The sequence below is a fragment of the Salmo salar genome, chromosome ssa29, assembly GCF_905237065.1.
Source record: "Salmo salar chromosome ssa29, Ssal_v3.1, whole genome shotgun sequence".
NCBI lineage: Eukaryota > Metazoa > Chordata > Actinopteri > Salmoniformes > Salmonidae > Salmo > Salmo salar.
In genome coordinates, this window is record NC_059470.1 from 41,125,001 (window position 1) to 41,142,863 (window position 17,863).

Genomic DNA, 17,863 nt, shown 5'->3' on the forward strand with positions numbered 1-17,863 from the left:
GGTGGTAATATACTGGTGGTAATATACTGGTGGTAATATACTGACTGGTGGTAATATACTGACTGGTGGTAATATACTGGTGGTAATATACTGGTGGTAATATACTGACTGGTGGTAATATACTGGTGGTAATATACTGGTGGTAATATACTGGTGGTAATATACTGACTGGTGGTAATATACTGGTGGTAATATACTGGTGGTAATATACTGACTGGTGGTAATATACTGGTGGTAATATACTGGTGGTAATATACTGGTGGTAATATACTGGTGGTAATATACTGGTGGTAATATACTGGGGGTAATATACTGACTGGTGGTAATATACTGGTGGTAAAATACTGGTGGTAATATACTGGCGGTAATATACTGGTGGTAATATACTGGTGGTAATATACTGGTGGTAATATACTGACTGGTGGTAATATACTGGTGGTAAAATACTGGTGGTAATATACTGGTGGTAATATACTGACTGGTGGTAATATACTGGTGGTATTATACTGACTGGTGGTAATATACTGGTGGTAATATACTGGTGGTAATATACTGGTGGTAGTATACTGGTGGTAATATACTGACTGGTGTTAATATACTGGTGGTAATATACTGGTGGTAATATACTGGTGGTAATATACTGACTGGTGGTAATATACTGACTGGTGGTAATATACTGGTGGTAATATACTGGTGGTAATATACTGACTGGTGGTAATATACTGACTGGTGGTAATATACTGGTGGTAATATACTGGTGGTAATATACTGGTGGTAATATACTGGTGGTAATATACTGGTGGTAATATACTGGTGGTAATATACTGGTGGTAATATACTGGGGGTAATATACTGACTGGTGGTAATATACTGGTGGTAATATACTGGTGGTAATATACTGACTGGTGGTAATATACTGACTGGTGGTAATATACTGGTGGTAATATACTGGTGGTAATATACTGGTGGTAATATACTGGTGGTAAAATACTTTTGGTAATATACTGGTGGTAATATACTGGTGGTAATATACTGGTGGTAATATACTGGGGGTAATATACTGACTGGTGGTAATATACTGGTGGTAAAATACTGGTGGTAATATACTGACTTGTGGTAATATACTGGTGGTAATATACTGACTGGTGGTAATATACTGGTGGTAATATACTGGTGGTAATATACTGACTGGTGGTAATATACTGGTGGTAATATACTGACTGGTGGTAATATACTGGTGGTAATATACTGGTGGTAATATACTGACTGGTGGTAATATACTGGTGGTAATATACTGGTGGTAATACACTGACTGGTGGTAATATACTGACTGGTGGTAATATACTGGTGGTAATATACTGGTGGTAATATACTGACTGGTGGTAATATACTGGTGGTAATATACTGGTGGTAATATACTGGTGGTAATATACTGGTGGTAATATACTGACTGGTGGTAATATACTGGTGGTAATATACTGGTGGTAATATACTGACTGGTGGTAATATACTGACTGGTGGTAATATACTGGTGGTAATATACTGGTGGTAATAGTACTGACTGGTGGTAATATGCTGGTGGTAATATACTGGTGGTAATATACTGACTGGTGGTAATATACTGGTGGTAATATACTGGTGGTAATATACTGACTGGTGGTAATATACTGGTGGTAATATACTGGTGGTAATATACTGGTGGTAATATACTGGTGGTAATATACTGGTGGTAATATACTGGGGGTAATATACTGACTGGTGGTAATATACTGGTGGTAAAATACTGGTGGTAATATACTGGCGGTAATATACTGGTGGTAATATACTGGTGGTAATATACTGGTGGTAATATACTGACTGGTGGTAATATACTGGTGGTAAAATACTGGTGGTAATATACTGGTGGTAATATACTGACTGGTGGTAATATACTGGTGGTATTATACTGACTGGTGGTAATATACTGGTGGTAATATACTGGTGGTAATATACTGGTGGTAGTATACTGGTGGTAATATACTGACTGGTGTTAATATACTGGTGGTAATATACTGGTGGTAATATACTGGTGGTAATATACTGACTGGTGGTAATATACTGACTGGTGGTAATATACTGGTGGTAATATACTGGTGGTAATATACTGACTGGTGGTAATATACTGACTGGTGGTAATATACTGGTGGTAATATACTGGTGGTAATATACTGGTGGTAATATACTGGTGGTAATATACTGGTGGTTATATACTGGTGGTAATATACTGGTGGTAATATACTGGTGGTAATATACTGGGGGTAATATACTGACTGGTGGTAATATACTGGTGGTAATATACTGGTGGTAATATACTGACTGGTGGTAATATACTGACTGGTGGTAATATACTGGTGGTAATATACTGGTGGTAATATACTGGTGGTAATATACTGGTGGTAAAATACTTTTGGTAATATACTGGTGGTAATATACTGGTGGTAATATACTGGTGGTAATATACTGGGGGTAATATACTGACTGGTGGTAATATACTGGTGGTAAAATACTGGTGGTAATATACTGACTTGTGGTAATATACTGGTGGTAATATACTGACTGGTGGTAATATACTGGTGGTAATATACTGGTGGTAATATACTGACTGGTGGTAATATACTGGTGGTAATATACTGACTGGTGGTAATATACTGGTGGTAATATACTGGTGGTAATATACTGACTGGTGGTAATATACTGGTGGTAATATACTGGTGGTAATACACTGACTGGTGGTAATATACTGACTGGTGGTAATATACTGGTGGTAATATACTGGTGGTAATATACTGGTGGTAATATACTGACTGGTGGTAATATACTGGTGGTAATATACTGGTGGTAATATACTGGTGGTAATATACTGGTGGTAATATACTGACTGGTGGTAATATACTGGTGGTAATATACTGGTGGTAATATACTGACTGGTGGTAATATACTGACTGGTGGTAATATACTGGTGGTAATATACTGGTGGTAATATACTGGTGGTAATGTACTGACTGGTGGTAATATGCTGGTGGTAATATACTGGTGGTAATATACTGGTGGTAATATACTGGTGGTAATATACTGGTGGTAATATACTGACTGGTGGTAATATACTGGTGGTAATATACTGGTGGTAATATACTGGTGGTAATATACTGACTGGTGGTAATAGACTGGTGGTAATATACTGGTGGTAATATACTGGTGGTAATATACTGACTGGTGGTAATTTACTGACTGGTGGTAATATACTGACTGGTGGTAATATACTGGTGGTAATATACTGGTGGTAATATACTGGTGGTAATATACAGGTGGTAATATATTGACTGGTGGTAATATACTGACTGGTGGTAATATACTGGTGGTAATATACTGGTGGTAATATACTGGTGGTAATATACTGGTGGTAATATACTGACTGGTTGTAATATACTGACTGGTGGTAATATACTGGTGGTAATATACTGGTGGTAATATACTGGTGGTAATATACTGGTGGTAATATACTGACTGGTGGTAATATACTGGTGGTAATATACTGACTGGTGGTAATATACTGGTGGTAATATACTGGTGGTAATATACTGGTGGTAATATACTGGTGGTAATATACTGGTGGTAATATACTGGCTGGTGGTAATATACTGGTGGTAATATACTGACTGGTGGTAATATACTGGTGGTATTATACTGACTGGTGGTAATATACTGGTGGTAATATACTGGTGGTAATATACTGGTGGTAATATACTGGTGGTAATATACTGGTGGTAGTATACTGGTGGTAATATACTGACTGGTGGTAATATACTGGTGGTAATATACTGGTGGTAATATACTGGTGGTAATATACTGACTGGTGGTAATATACTGGTGGTAATATACTGGTGGTAATATACTGACTGGTGGTAATATACTGGTGGTAATATACTGACTGGTGGTAATATACTGGTGGTAATATACTGACTGGTGTTAATATACTGGTGGTAATATACTGGTGGTAATATACTGGTGGTAATATACTGGCTGGTGGTAATATACTGGTGGTAATATACTGACTGGTGGTAATATACTGGTGGTATTATACTGACTGGTGGTAATATACTGGTGGTAATATACTGGTGGTAATATACTGGTGGTAATATACTGGTGGTAATATACTGGTGGTAGTATACTGGTGGTAATATACTGACTGGTGGTAATATACTGGTGGTAATATTCTGGTGGTAATATACTGGTGGTAATATACTGACTGGTGGTAATATACTGGTGGTAATATACTGGTGGTAATATACTGACTGGTGGTATTATACTGGTGGTAATATACTGGTGGTAATATACTGGTGGTAATATACTGGTGGTAATATACTGGTGGTAATATACTGGTGTTAATATACTGACTGGTGGTAATATACTGGTGGTAATATACTGGTGGTAATATACTGGTGGTAATATACTGGTGGTAATATACTGGTGGTAATATACTGACTGGTGGAGAAGGTCAGAGTAAGTTATTATAGCATTATTGTTAAAAAGTCATATCAAATATTGTATCTGATATGTAGAAAAAAAATCGTATTTTTTATATGGAACAATCCACAAGCAGTTAAGAGGACAGATGACAATATGAATATATTGTTGTCATGGAAAGGAACAGCAAAGCCACCTTTCACGTCCTGACCATAGAGAGCCCTTGTTTCTGACTAGGGGGTGTTCTAGTTTACAATTTCTATGTCGGTGTTTTGGTATGGTTCCCAATTAGAAGCAGCTGGTAATCATTGTCTCTAATTGGGGATCATATTAAAGTAGCTATTTTTCCCACCTGTGTTTGTGGGAAATTGTTTTGTGTTTGTGCGTGTGCACCATGTGGTCACGTTTCATTGTTCATTTATTGATTTATTTGTTTTTGCTTAAAGTTTCACTTTGTAATAAATATGTGGAACTCAACATCCACTGCGCCTTGGTCCCTTTCTTACGACAACCGTGACAGGAGAAATATTTGAGAAAGACAGAGGGCCAGTGGGTTTCTGCTGCTCAAGATGGTTTTCCCAAACACAGATGAAACGCTTACATAATTTATAACTCACTGCCTCAGTGATCTCTCTCTCTTCTCTCTCTCTCTCTCTCTCTCTCTCTCTCTCTCTCTCTCTCTCTCTCTCTCTCTCTCTCTCTCTCTCTCTCTCTCTCTCTCTCTCTCTCTCTCTCTCTCTCTCTCTCTCTCTCTCTCTCTCTCTCTCTCTATATATATATATACTGAACGAAAATATAAACGCAACATGTAAAGTGTTGGTCCCATGTTTCATGAGCTGAAATAAAAGATCCCAGAAATGTTCCATACTCACACAAACTTATTTCTCTCAAATTGTGTTTACATCCCTGTTAGTGAGCATTTCTCCTTTTCCAAAATGATCCATCTGACAGGTGTGGCATATCAAGAATCTGATTATTAAACAACATAATCATTACACAGGTGCACCTTGTGCTGGGGGAAAAAAAACATGAAAATATATGATGATGAAAATATCCTCTAATTAATAAAGCTGCCAGTCAAGTTGGCTAGATGTTCTTTGGATGGTAGAACATTCTTGATACACACAGGAAACTGTGGAGTGTGAAAGAAAACAGCAGATTTGTAGTTCTTGACACACTCAAACTAGGGCTGGACAGTATACCTTATTTTCCTATTTACCCGTAGTGATGCACGGACCGGTTTGGGGTTTTACCAGTAACAGAATCCTCCTTCATGGCCTGACCCAACAACAGAAGGTCACCTCCTTCATGGTCTGACCCAACAACAGAAGGTCACCTCCTTCACGGCCTGACCCAACAACAGAAGGTCACCTTCATGGCCTGACCCAACAACAGAAGGTCACCTCCTTCACGGCCTGACCCAACAACAGAAGGTCACCTCCTTCACGGCCTGACCCAACAACAGAAGGTCACCTCCTTCACGGTCTGACCCAACAACAGAAGGTCACCTCCTTCATGGCCTGACCCAACAACAGAAGGTCACCTCCTTCATGGTCTGACCCAACAACAGAAGGTCACCTCCTTCATGGCCTGACCCAACAACAGAAGGTCACCTCCTTCATGGCCTGACCCAACAACAGAAGGTCACCTCCTTCATGGTCTGACCCAACAACAGAAGGTCACCTCCTTCATGGCCTGACCCAACAACAGAAGGTCACCTCCTTCATGGCCTGACCCAACAACAGAAGGTCACCTCCTTCATGGCCTGACCCAACAACAGAAGGTCACCTCCTTCATGGCCTGACCCAACAACAGAAGGTCACCTTCATGGCCTGACCCAACAACAGAAGGTCACCTCCTTCACGGCCTGACCCAACAACAGAAGGTCACCTCCTTCACGGCCTGACCCAACAACAGAAGGTCACCTTCATGGTCTGACCCAACAACAGAAGGTCACCTCCTTCACGGCCTGACCCAACAACAGAAGGTCACCTCCTTCACGGCCTGACCCAACAACAGAAGGTCACCTCCTTCATGGTCTGACCCAACAACAGAAGGTCACCTCCTTCATGGCCTGACCCAACAACAGAAGGTCACCTTCATGGCCTGACCCAACAACAGAAGGTCAGAATTCGCCTCCCTAAAAAGCATCCAGGGTTCTAACTAAACACAACATGCCCTTCACAGACTACGGAGGTATATAAAAAGTGCATGGTGACAGTTTTTTGGTGGAATTGGCTACAGACAAGTCTATGGATAGCATCATTTCTCTCTGTCAAACAGGTCCCCGTGTCTTCGTCAACAGCCAGCCGCACCATCCGTACACTGAAGAGGATGAGGTGCATAAGATTGTTCTGGAAGGGCTCAGTCAGACTGATGATGAGAGTACTGATAACACCGATGGAGAACAGTTGTGTGTGTGTGTGTGAATAGGACCGTTATTTTACTGGACATGACTTTAAGGAAGAGCTACTGATTCCCCTCGAAGGGACACACCACCAGGGGACATTCCGGGGACATTCCGGGGACATTCCGGGGACATTCCGGGGTCTTTCTGGGGACATTCCGGGGACATTCCGGGGACATTCCGGGGACATTCAGGGGTCTTTCTGGGGACATTATGGGGACATTCCAGGGACATTCCAGGGACATTCCGGGGACATTATGGGGACATTCCGGGGACATTCCGGGGACATTCTATTCACAAAGCTGGAACAATTGTTTTGCAGCAGGGCTTGTCATTCCAACTTGGTGGTCCCCGACGGGGCTCCTGCTGTGGTGGGCAGACACAGGGGCCTAGTCGGCAGGTTGAAGGAGATCGTCCCCCACACAAACGAATGGTTTGCATTGTCTCATCCATCAGAGTGCGCTGTGTGTCAGACTAAACGCTGAGCTAAAAAAGACGTGACGGATAAAGTCATACGCATAATCAACTTTGTCAGGGAGACATCAAGCAACATAACGACGTCTTTTCCACAAGCTAGTGACAGAATCAGAGGAGGCCTCCCACGACGATCTCCTGCTTCACAACGACGTCTTATCCACAAGCTAGTGACAGAATCAGAGGAGGCCTCCCACGATTATCTCCTGCTACACAACGACGTCTTTTCCACAAGCTAGTGACAGAATCAGAGGAGGCCTCCCACGACGATCTCCTGCTTCACAACGACGTCTTTTCCACAAGCTAGTGACAGAATCAGAGGAGGCCTCCCACGACGATCTCCTGCTTCACAACGACGTCTTTTCCACAAGCTAGTGACAGAATCAGAGGAGGCCTCCCACGACGATCTCCTGCTTCACAACGACGTCTTTTCCACAAGCTAGTGACAGAATCAGAGGAGGCCTCCCACGACGATCTCCTGCTTCACAACGACGTCTTTTCCACAAGCTAGTGACAGAATCAGAGGAGGCCTCCCACGACGATCTCCTGCTTCACAACGACGTCTTTTCCACAAGCTAGTGACAGAATCAGAGGAGGCCTCCCACGACGATCTCCTGCTTCACAACGACGTCTTTTCCACAAGCTAGTGACAGAATCAGAGGAGGCCTCCCACGACGATCTCCTGCTTCACAACGACGTCTTTTCCACAAGCTAGTGACAGAATCAGAGGAGGCCTCCCACGACGATCTCCTGCTACACAACGACGTGCGCTGGGCTGAGTAAAGGAGAAGAGCTGGAGCGGTTCGGTGACCAGGTTGTAGATTTTCTCAGAAGTAAAAGGCCAAACGAAAACACCACCTTTGTTTCTGGAAATGTAGGAATTCGTCTCCAATTTGTTTTTTGTTTTTTTTGCTGACGTGCACTTAAGTGGTTTAAATCTGTTGGATCTGGATTTCTGCAAGGCTACTGCAGTTGTGAGAGCAAAAACTCATGCCTATGGTTAGATTTCCATTATTAGCAGCATCTAGGCTGTCCAGTTTGAAGAGCTGAGACAGAATGGCTATATAAGGAATGGAACATATAGGACCAGGGTCCTGCTAGCATTATAACCTATACAGCTGTCAGATGTGGGACGTTAACAAGCAAGAACTGAGATGGAGAGATAATGGTAAAGAACGGTCAAGGGAAGCTATTTTCATATAGAGGGAGGGGACTCTATACCTTATGCAAAGACAGAATCATGGAGGGGATCTGTTGCGTGTGGAATAGGGTCCTTCCATGGAGGGGATCAGCTCTGTTGCGTGTGGAATAGGGTCCTTCCATGGAGGGGATCAGCTCTGTTGCGTGTGGAATAGGGTCCTTCCATGGAGGGGATCAGCTCTGTTGCGTGTGGAATAGGGTCCTTCCATGGAGGGGATCAGCTCTGTTGCGTGTGGAATAGGGTCCTTCCATGGAGGGGATCAGCTCTGTTGCGTGTGGAATAGGGTCCTTCCATGGAGGGGATCAGCTCTGTTGCGTGTGGAATAGGGTCCTTCCATGGAGGATCGGAGCTCTGTTGCGTGTGGAATAGGGTCCTTCCATGGAGGGGATAGTCTGTTGCGTGTGGAATAGGGTCCTTCCATGGAGGGGATCAGCTCTGTTGCGTGTGGAATAGGGTCCTTCCATGGAGGGGGTCTGTTGTGTGTGGAATAGGGTCCTTCCATGGAGGGGATCTGTTGCGTGTGGAATAGGGTCCTTCCATGGAGGGGATCAGCTCTGTTGCGTGTGGAATAGGGTCCTTCCATGGAGGGGCTCTGTTGCGTGTGGAATAGGGTCCTTCCATGGATCAGCTCTGTTGCATGTGGAATAGGGTCCTTCCATGGAAGGGATCTGTTGCGTGTGGAATAGGGTCCTTCCATGGAGGGGCTCGGCTTTGCTACTCTGTATTAAAGTCTATATTGAATTCACAAGTTCTCGTAAAAGAGTGTTATGTTTCTGAGGCAATATTCCACGACACACTTCAGCACACTGAAGAACAGATAGGCAGTCTGTCCACCCAGGTGATGAATCCTCCTCCCTTTGCTAAGAAAACGATACTCTCGCTGGATGAGGCCGCTATTCAAACTGAGCTGATTGAACTCTAGACGTCGAGCCGAATCAGGGATATACGCTCAGGAAAACTGAATGCTTGTGTGCGTTTTAGGTCAGAGGAATACAGTACAATAAAGAAACGTGCATTTTTATGTGCTAACAATACTTTTCGTGTCAAATCGACGACAGCCTGCGCATCAAAATCACATCAATCTCACCCGACATCTGCAAGATCGTGTCTGAGGGGAAAGTAACTCAGCGGCATATATGACTGTATTTACTAAATACTGTATTTAGTAATTATCCAGGGATATTTAGGTGTTAAGCTGTTTGTTCTGTCGTTAAAGGAGCAGGCTATCCCCAGATATTCAGACACAAACATTACATATGTTTCTTTAAATTATTGTTTTATGTAGGATGCTACAATTTTTGGGGGGGACAGTTGCAATTTGTAAGTAGGCCTAATAAAAATAAATCACTTCTATTAGGCAATATGTTGGTGTCTTGTAAAAAATGCTGTTAACCCTCATAGCTCACCTCAGCCAGTTAAGGTATTTTATATAGGTCTAGGCTCTGAAGAAATACACTCCAATTAAGCCCTCTTGTTGTTTGTAAAGTCAAATTAAAATTAAGATTATTGTTGAAATTAATGGCTCGACTGGTGAAGATTTTCTCCATCTGTTGCATAACAAGGTAGATATATTTTCAGCACCAGGCCTCCTATTGGTTGCAGCTTCACGTTTCAGCACCAGGCCTCCTATTGGTTGCAGCTTAACGTTTCAGCACCAGGCCTCCTATTGGTTGCAGCTTCACGTTTCAGCACCAGGCCTCCTATTGGTTGCAGCTTCACGTTTCAGTACCAGGCCTCCTATTGGTTGCAGCTTCACGTTTCAGCACCAGGCCTCCTATTGGTTGCAGTTTTACGTTTCAGTACCAGGCCTCCTATTGGTTGCAGCTTCACGTTTCAGTACCAGGCCTCCTATTGGTTGCAGCTTTACGTTTCAGTACCAGGCCTCCTATTGGTTGCAGCTTCACGTTTCAGTACCAGGCCTCCTATTGGTTGCAGCTTTACGTTTCAGTACCAGGCCTCCTATTGGTTGCAGCTTCACGTTTCAGTACCAGGCCTCCTATTGGTTGCAGCTTCACGTTTCAGTACCAGGCCTCCTATTGGTTGCAGCTTCACGTTTCAGTACCAAGCATCCTATTGGTTGCATCTTCACGTTTGTGTGACTAAAACATTTCAGTTTATACCTAGAGCTCCCAGCTGGGGCCAATCAGTGTAATTGTATAAAGAACAGATCTCTATGGCAAGATGCGTCATTCACCCAAGTTTTGTCAAAATCGGGTCAGTGCTCTCTGCGATATCGCGTGTGACTAACGCATGAACGGACGAATGGAGACAGACCCACAGTCCTCTCCCCGATTTCATTGTAGGGGACAATGATTCACGTGATGTTTCCCTATTAGCTGCTTGACTGGACCACCAAAAAGAAGCCCCACTCAGTGAGATGAAGCACAGCTTGATGCTTCATGCTGCCGTGCACTAGCCCGCCGTGCACTAGCCCGCCGTGGACTAGCACGCCGTGCACTAGCCTAGCCTACTAATACCAGAGAGGGAATGGTGGTGGAGGGAACAGATGATATTCAAACGTTGTAGTATCTAATGATGAGAAAATATCTAGATATCTTGTAAGAATCTAAATGCATTGTGTTTAATACAACACAATACAGCAGGCCTATCCATGGCCTTACATTACAATACAATACATTTCATTACAATACATTACATTACAATACAATACAATACAATACAATACAATACAACACAATTCATTACAATATATTACATTACAATACAACACAATACATTACAATACAATACAATACAATACAATACAATACAATACAATACAATACAATACAATACATTACATTACAATACATTACTTTACAATACATTATATTACAATACATTACTTTACAATACAATACAATACAATACATTACATTACAATACAATACAATATATTACACAATATTACATTACAATACATTACAATACAATATATTACATTACAATACATTACAATACAATGCATTACATTACAATACAATACAATACAATACAATACAATACAATACAATACATTACATTACATTACATTACATTACAATACAATACAATACAATACAATACAATACAATACATTACATTACATTACATTACATTACAATACAATACAATACAATACAATACAATACACTACACTACACTACACTACACTACACTACAATACAAAATCCATTCAAATCAAATCAAATGTTATTGGTCACATACACATATTTAGCTCCAACAGTGCAGTAATATCTAACAATTCACAACAACACACACATCTAAAAGTAAAATAATAGAATAAAGAAATATATAAATATTAGGACGAGCAATGTTGGAGTGGCGTTGACTAAAATACAGTAGTATAGAATACAGTATTAACATATGAGATGAGTAAAGCAGTATGTAAACATTATTTAAACATGATTAAAGTGGCTAGAGTTCCATTATTAAAGTGGCTAGAGTTCCATTATTAAAGTGGCTAGAGTTCCATTATTAAAGTGGCTAGAGTTCCATTATTAAAGTGGCTAGAGTTCCATTATTAAAGTGGCTAGAGTTCCATTATTAAAGTGGCTAGAGTTCCAATATTAAAGTGGCTAGAGTTCCATTATTAAAGTGGCTAGAGTTCCATTATTAAAGTGGCTAGAGTTCCATTATTAAAGTGGCTAGAGTTCCATTATTAAAGTGGCTAGAGTTCCATTATTAAAGTGGCTAGAGTTCCATTATTAAAGTGACTAGAGTTCCATTATTAAAGTGGCTAGAGTTCCATTATTAAAGTGACTAGAGTTCCATTATTAAAGTGGCTAGAGTTCCATTATTAAAGTGACTAGAGTTCCATTATTATAGTGGCTAGAGTTCCATTATTAAAGTGGCTAGAGTTCCATGATTAAAGTGGCTAGAGTTCCATTATTAAAGTGGCCAGTGATTCCATGTCTATGTACAGTTGAAGTCGGAAGTTTACATCCACTTAGGTTGGAGTCATTAAAACTCGTTTTTCAACCGCTCCACAAATTTCTTGTTAACAAACTATAGTTTTGGCAAGTCGGTTAGGACATCTACTTTGTGCATGACACAAGTATTTTTTCCAACAATTGTTTACAGACAGATTATTTCACTTATAATTCACTGTATCACAATTCCAGTGGGTCAGAAGTTTACATACACTAAGTTGACTGTGCCTTTAAACAGCTTGGAAAATTCCAGAAAATGATGTCATGGCTTTAGAAGCTTCTGATAGGCTAATTGACATCATTTGAGTCAATTGGAAGTGTGCCTGTGGATGTATTTCAAGGCCTACCTTCAAACTCAGTGCCTCTTTGCTTGACATCATGGGAAAATGTAAAGAAATCAGCCAAGACCTCAGAAAAAAAATTGTAGACCTCTACAAGTCTGGTTCATCCTTGGGAGCAATTTCCAAACGCCTGAAGGTACCATGTTAATCTAAACAAACAATAGTACGCAAGTATAAACACCATGGGACCACGCAGCCGTCATACCGCTCAGGAAGGAGATGCGTTCTGTCTCCTAGAGATGCTTTGGTGAGAAAAGTGCAAATCAATCCCAGAACAACAGCAAAGGACCTTGTGAAGATGCTGGAGGAAACAGGTACAAAAGTATCTATATCCACAGTAAAACGAGTCCTATATCGACATAACCTGAAAGGCTGCTCAGCAACGAAGAAGCCACTGCTCCAAAACCGCCATAAAAAAGCCAGACTACGGTTTGCAACTGCACATAGGGACAAAGATCGTATTTTTGGGGAGAAATGTCCTCATGTCTGATAAAACATTTGACCTAAGTTAAACAATTTAAAGGCAATGCTACCAAATACTAATTGAGTGTTTGTAAACTTCTGACCCACTGGGAATGTGATGAAAGAAATAAAAGCTGAAATAAATCATTATCTTTTCTATTATTCTGACATTTCACATTCATAAAATAAATTGGTGATCCTAACTGACCTAAAACAGGGAATTTTTACTAGAATAAATTGTCAGGAATTGAGAAAAACTGAGTTTAAATGTATTTGGCTAAGGTGTATGTAAACTTCCCGACTTCAACTGTATATAGGGCAGCAGCCTCTATGGTGCAGGGCTGAGTAACCAGGTGGTAGCTGGCAAGTGATGACTATTTAACAGTCTGATGGCCTGGAGATAGAAGCTGTTTTTCAGTCTCTCGGTCCCAGCTTTGATGCTCCTGTACTGACCTCGCCTTCTGGATGATAGCGGGGTGAACAGGAAGTGGCTCGGGTGGTTGTTGAGAGACTTATTAGATTTCGTCAAAACAATCAAACATTAAAATATCAGAATACATTCTACTATAACGTTATGTGGATAACATAATGTTGTAATTTCCACGCATTGGACAGACCGTACCACCCTGTGGAGAGCCTTGAGAGCGAGAGCAGCTGCCGTACCAGGCGGTGATACAGCCCGACAGGATGCTTTCGATTGTGCATCTGTAAATGTTTCTGAGGGTCTTAGGTGCCAAGCCAAACATTACAATACATTACATTACATTGCATTATATTACAATACATTACAACACAATACATTACAATACTTCACAACACATTACAATACATTACAACACAATACATTACAATACAATACAATCATTACCATAAATTACATTACATTACAATACATTGCATTATATTACAATACATTACAATACATTACAATACATTACAATGCATTGCAATACAATACAATACAATACATTACAATACATTGCATTATATTACAATACATTACAATACAATACAATACAATACAATACAATACATTACAATACATTACAATACATTACAATACAATACAATACAATACATTACAATACAATCATTACCATAAATTACATTACATTACATTACATTACAATACATTACATTACAATACAATACTTTACAATACAATACTAAAAGTATTTCTGAATCCTCTCACTTCCACCCTCCCCCATAATACACACCAGTGGTGGCTGGTGGGAGGAACTATAGGAGGATGGGCTCATTGTAATGCCTGAAATGGAATCAAACACGTCAAACATACGGAAACCACATTTAACTCCACTCCATTTTTCTCCGTTGCAGCCATTACAATGAGCCCGTCCTCCTATAGCTCCTCCCACCAGCCACCACTGCTTCACATGAAGCACCCAACAGAGCCCTCAGACCAGTCTCCTCCTGTCTCCTCCTGTCTCCTCCTGTCCTATCCACAACCAGGATTAACCTTCTGAACCGTGGACATTTGGAATGTGATGGATAAGATTTTGGTAAGCTCTCCTTTGGCTATACTAAAAGTCTGGTCAACTCTAATTTTAGTTCATACCACAAGAGGGCAGAGATAGGATGGATCATATCTGACTCCCCAACTACATCACCAGCATCCTCACCTCTCCCCCTCTCCCTCTCTATCCCTCCCTCCCTCTTTCTCTCTCTCTCTCTAGCTCTCTCTCCCTCCACTACAAACACTCTCTCATCTCTGATCTATTGCTTTCTGGTCAAACGTTCATGACCTATTCGATTATTATAAGTAATAAATGAAGGATTGTTCAAATATGCCTAGAAAAGCTGTTCAAATATGCCTGGAAAAGCTGTTCATATATGCCTAGAAAAGCTGTTCAAATATGCCTGGAAAAGCTGTTCATATATGCCTGGAAAAGCTGTTCAAATATGCCTGGAAAAGCTTGAAAGGTTTAAAATGTATTTATTCATTTAAATGGATAATTCCTCTAAAAACACAATTTCCTCGAGGATAAAGGGCGAATACATAATCAAACTTGTGAAATCACAATTTCACCCCGGAGGTTTTGGATAATTAACGGAACCAATTTTGAACCAATCTTCGATTCACATTCAAATTATCTCCGATTTTTTTTTTTTTTTTTTGTGATACAGTTTTTGTATCACATGGATATAAACTATACGAGTAATTCTTCTGATAAGACAGAATGTCAATCATTTTGATATTTAGAAATACGCATGCAGACTATTTGTGCGCAATTCATAAAATATTTGACGTCAACGTGTGCCAGTTTCAATCGTTCCGGTGATTCTCATAAATTGTGATGTGAAAAATGAGTTCCCTTCGTCAGATAGCCTGTCATTTCAACAGAGCCTAATTGAATACTGTTGTGGCAATATTCAATTAGCACAGTAGCCTACCTACTACCATATCGACACAGTAGCCTACCTACTACCATATCGACACAGTAGCCTACTACCATATCAAACAGAACTGCATATCCAGTCCACAAACATATATTTTTCATCACCAAAAAACGATCTCATTCTGTAATAAAAAATGTGTAATATCACTTACCCTTTACGCTAAAAATAAGTTCCTATCGACAGGAAAAGCACTATTTGCATCATAAATGACAGCTTTCCTTGTTTTCTTGTTCTCTACACTGGGATAACTGTGCTTGCCGTTTCTCCATCTTCCCTTGCAGCGCGTCTCCAAACAGGCTCAGGTCTCGGTGTGCGACGCACGAGAGAGAGGATTCTCCACGCCCCTTCGACGGGTGGACTTTTGACGGGAGCGAGGGAAAGAGCGGTGGGAACCCGGAGGAAGGAAGAATGGTTGCGGCAACAGTGTTTCTCTCTCTCTCTCCCCGCGCGCTCAAAACATTGCATCTCAAGACCCACCCCCGTCGAAATATTCCCCTAACTACCAGGTTAGGGTGGGGGATGGGTGTGTTTCTGTCTGTGTGTTCATCATCATCATCATCATCATCATCATCATCATCATTACGCCATCATTGTCGTCATCAAAATATAATTGGATTGATAATGACCTATTCCCACAAAGTGAAAAGAAGAAGTGAACACAGAAGCTTATATGAATTGGGACATTGGTATGATGGTTGATAATTCATCTCTTCAATCTCCACTCTGAATAACGTCTGAATACTAAAGAGCAGTTCAGATCAAGAGGGGAAGACACAGAGCACAGCAGTGAACCAACCTGTCCTCTCCGTTCTGCTTGATGCTTGTATCAGAGCCCTCGTTCCTCCTGTCTCTCCTCTCCGTTCTGCTTGATGCTTGTATGAGCCCTCGTTCCTCCTGTCTCTCCTCTCCGTTCTGCTTGATGCTTGTATCAGAGCTCTCGTTCCTCCTGTCTCTCCTCTCCGTTCTGCTTGATGCTTGTATCAGAGCTCTCGTTCCTCCTGTCTCTCCTCTCCGTTCTGCTTGATGCTTGTATCAGAGCTCTCGTTCCTCCTGTCTCTCCTCTCCGTTCTGCTTGATGCTTGTATCAGAGCCCTCGTTCCTCCTGTCTCTCCTCTCCGTTCTGCTTGATGCTTGTATCAGAGCCCTCGTTCCTCCTGTCTCTCCTCTCCGTTCTGCTTGATGCTTGTATCAGAGCCCTCGTTCCTCCTGTCTCTCCTCTCCGTTCTGCTTGATGCTTGTATCAGAGCCCTCGTTCCTCCTGTCTCTCCTCTCCGTTCTGCTTGATGCTTGTATCAGAGCCCTCGTTCCTCCTGTCTCTCCTCTCCGTTCTGCTTGATGCTTGTATCAGAGCTCTCGTTCCTCCTGTCTCTCCTCTCCGTTCTGCTTGATGCTTGTATCAGAGCCCTCGTTCCTCCTGTCTCTCCTCTCCGTTCTGCTTGATGCTTGTATCAGAGCCCTCGTTCCTCCTGTCTCTCCTCTCCGTTCTGCTTGATGCTTGTATCAGAGCCCTCGTTCCTCCTGTCTCTCCTCTCCGTTCTGCTTGATGCTTGTATCAGAGCCCTCGTTCCTCCTGTCTCTCCTCTCCGTTCTGCTTGATGCTTGTATCAGAGCTCTCGTTCCTCCTGTCTCTCCTCTCCGTTCTGCTTGATGCTTGTATCAGAGCCCTCGTTCCTGCTGTCTCTCCTCTCCGTTCTGCTTGATGCTTGTATCAGAGCTCTCGTTCCTCCTGTCTCTCCTCTCCGTTCTGCTTGATGCTTGTATCAGAGCTCTCGTTCCTCCTGTCTCTCCTCTCCGTTCTGCTTGATGCTTGTATCAGAGCCCTCGTTCCTCCTGTCTCTCCTCTCCGTTCTGCTTGATGCTTGTATCAGAGCCCTCGTTCCTCCTGTCTCTCCTGGCTGTTTCTCTGTGCCCCACATTAGGTTAGCGGGACAGTGGCACGTCAGCTACATGGCAACCCAGCCTACAGCCATGGTGATGTCCCAGGATCAGTACAGTATGCAACACAGGCAGGCAGGGACTCAGTCATACTTCGATAACAACAATTGTTCCCACAACTTTAGAAAATATTCCCTTAAGAGTCTCATTACCTTGCTCTTTGATAGGAACGTTCCAGTGATATACAAGG

The 17,863-nt window shown here is 41.7% G+C and overlaps 1 protein-coding gene across 2 annotated transcripts in view; it reads right to left on the minus strand.

The window, feature by feature from the left end:
* Positions 1-16,775, minus strand: part of slc35g2b (solute carrier family 35 member G2b) — a 19,524-nt gene extending 2,749 nt beyond the window's left edge. Inside the window, exon 1 of one of the 2 annotated variants that reach the window (XM_045711016.1) lies at positions 16,535-16,775. The gene's annotated coding sequence lies outside the window, so the exon portion shown is untranslated. Of the gene's footprint in view, positions 1-15,889; positions 16,274-16,534 lie in introns of those variants that run through there. The other variant, XM_045711015.1, reaches the window with a different exon arrangement.
* Positions 16,776-17,863: the final 1,088 nt, after the last annotated feature.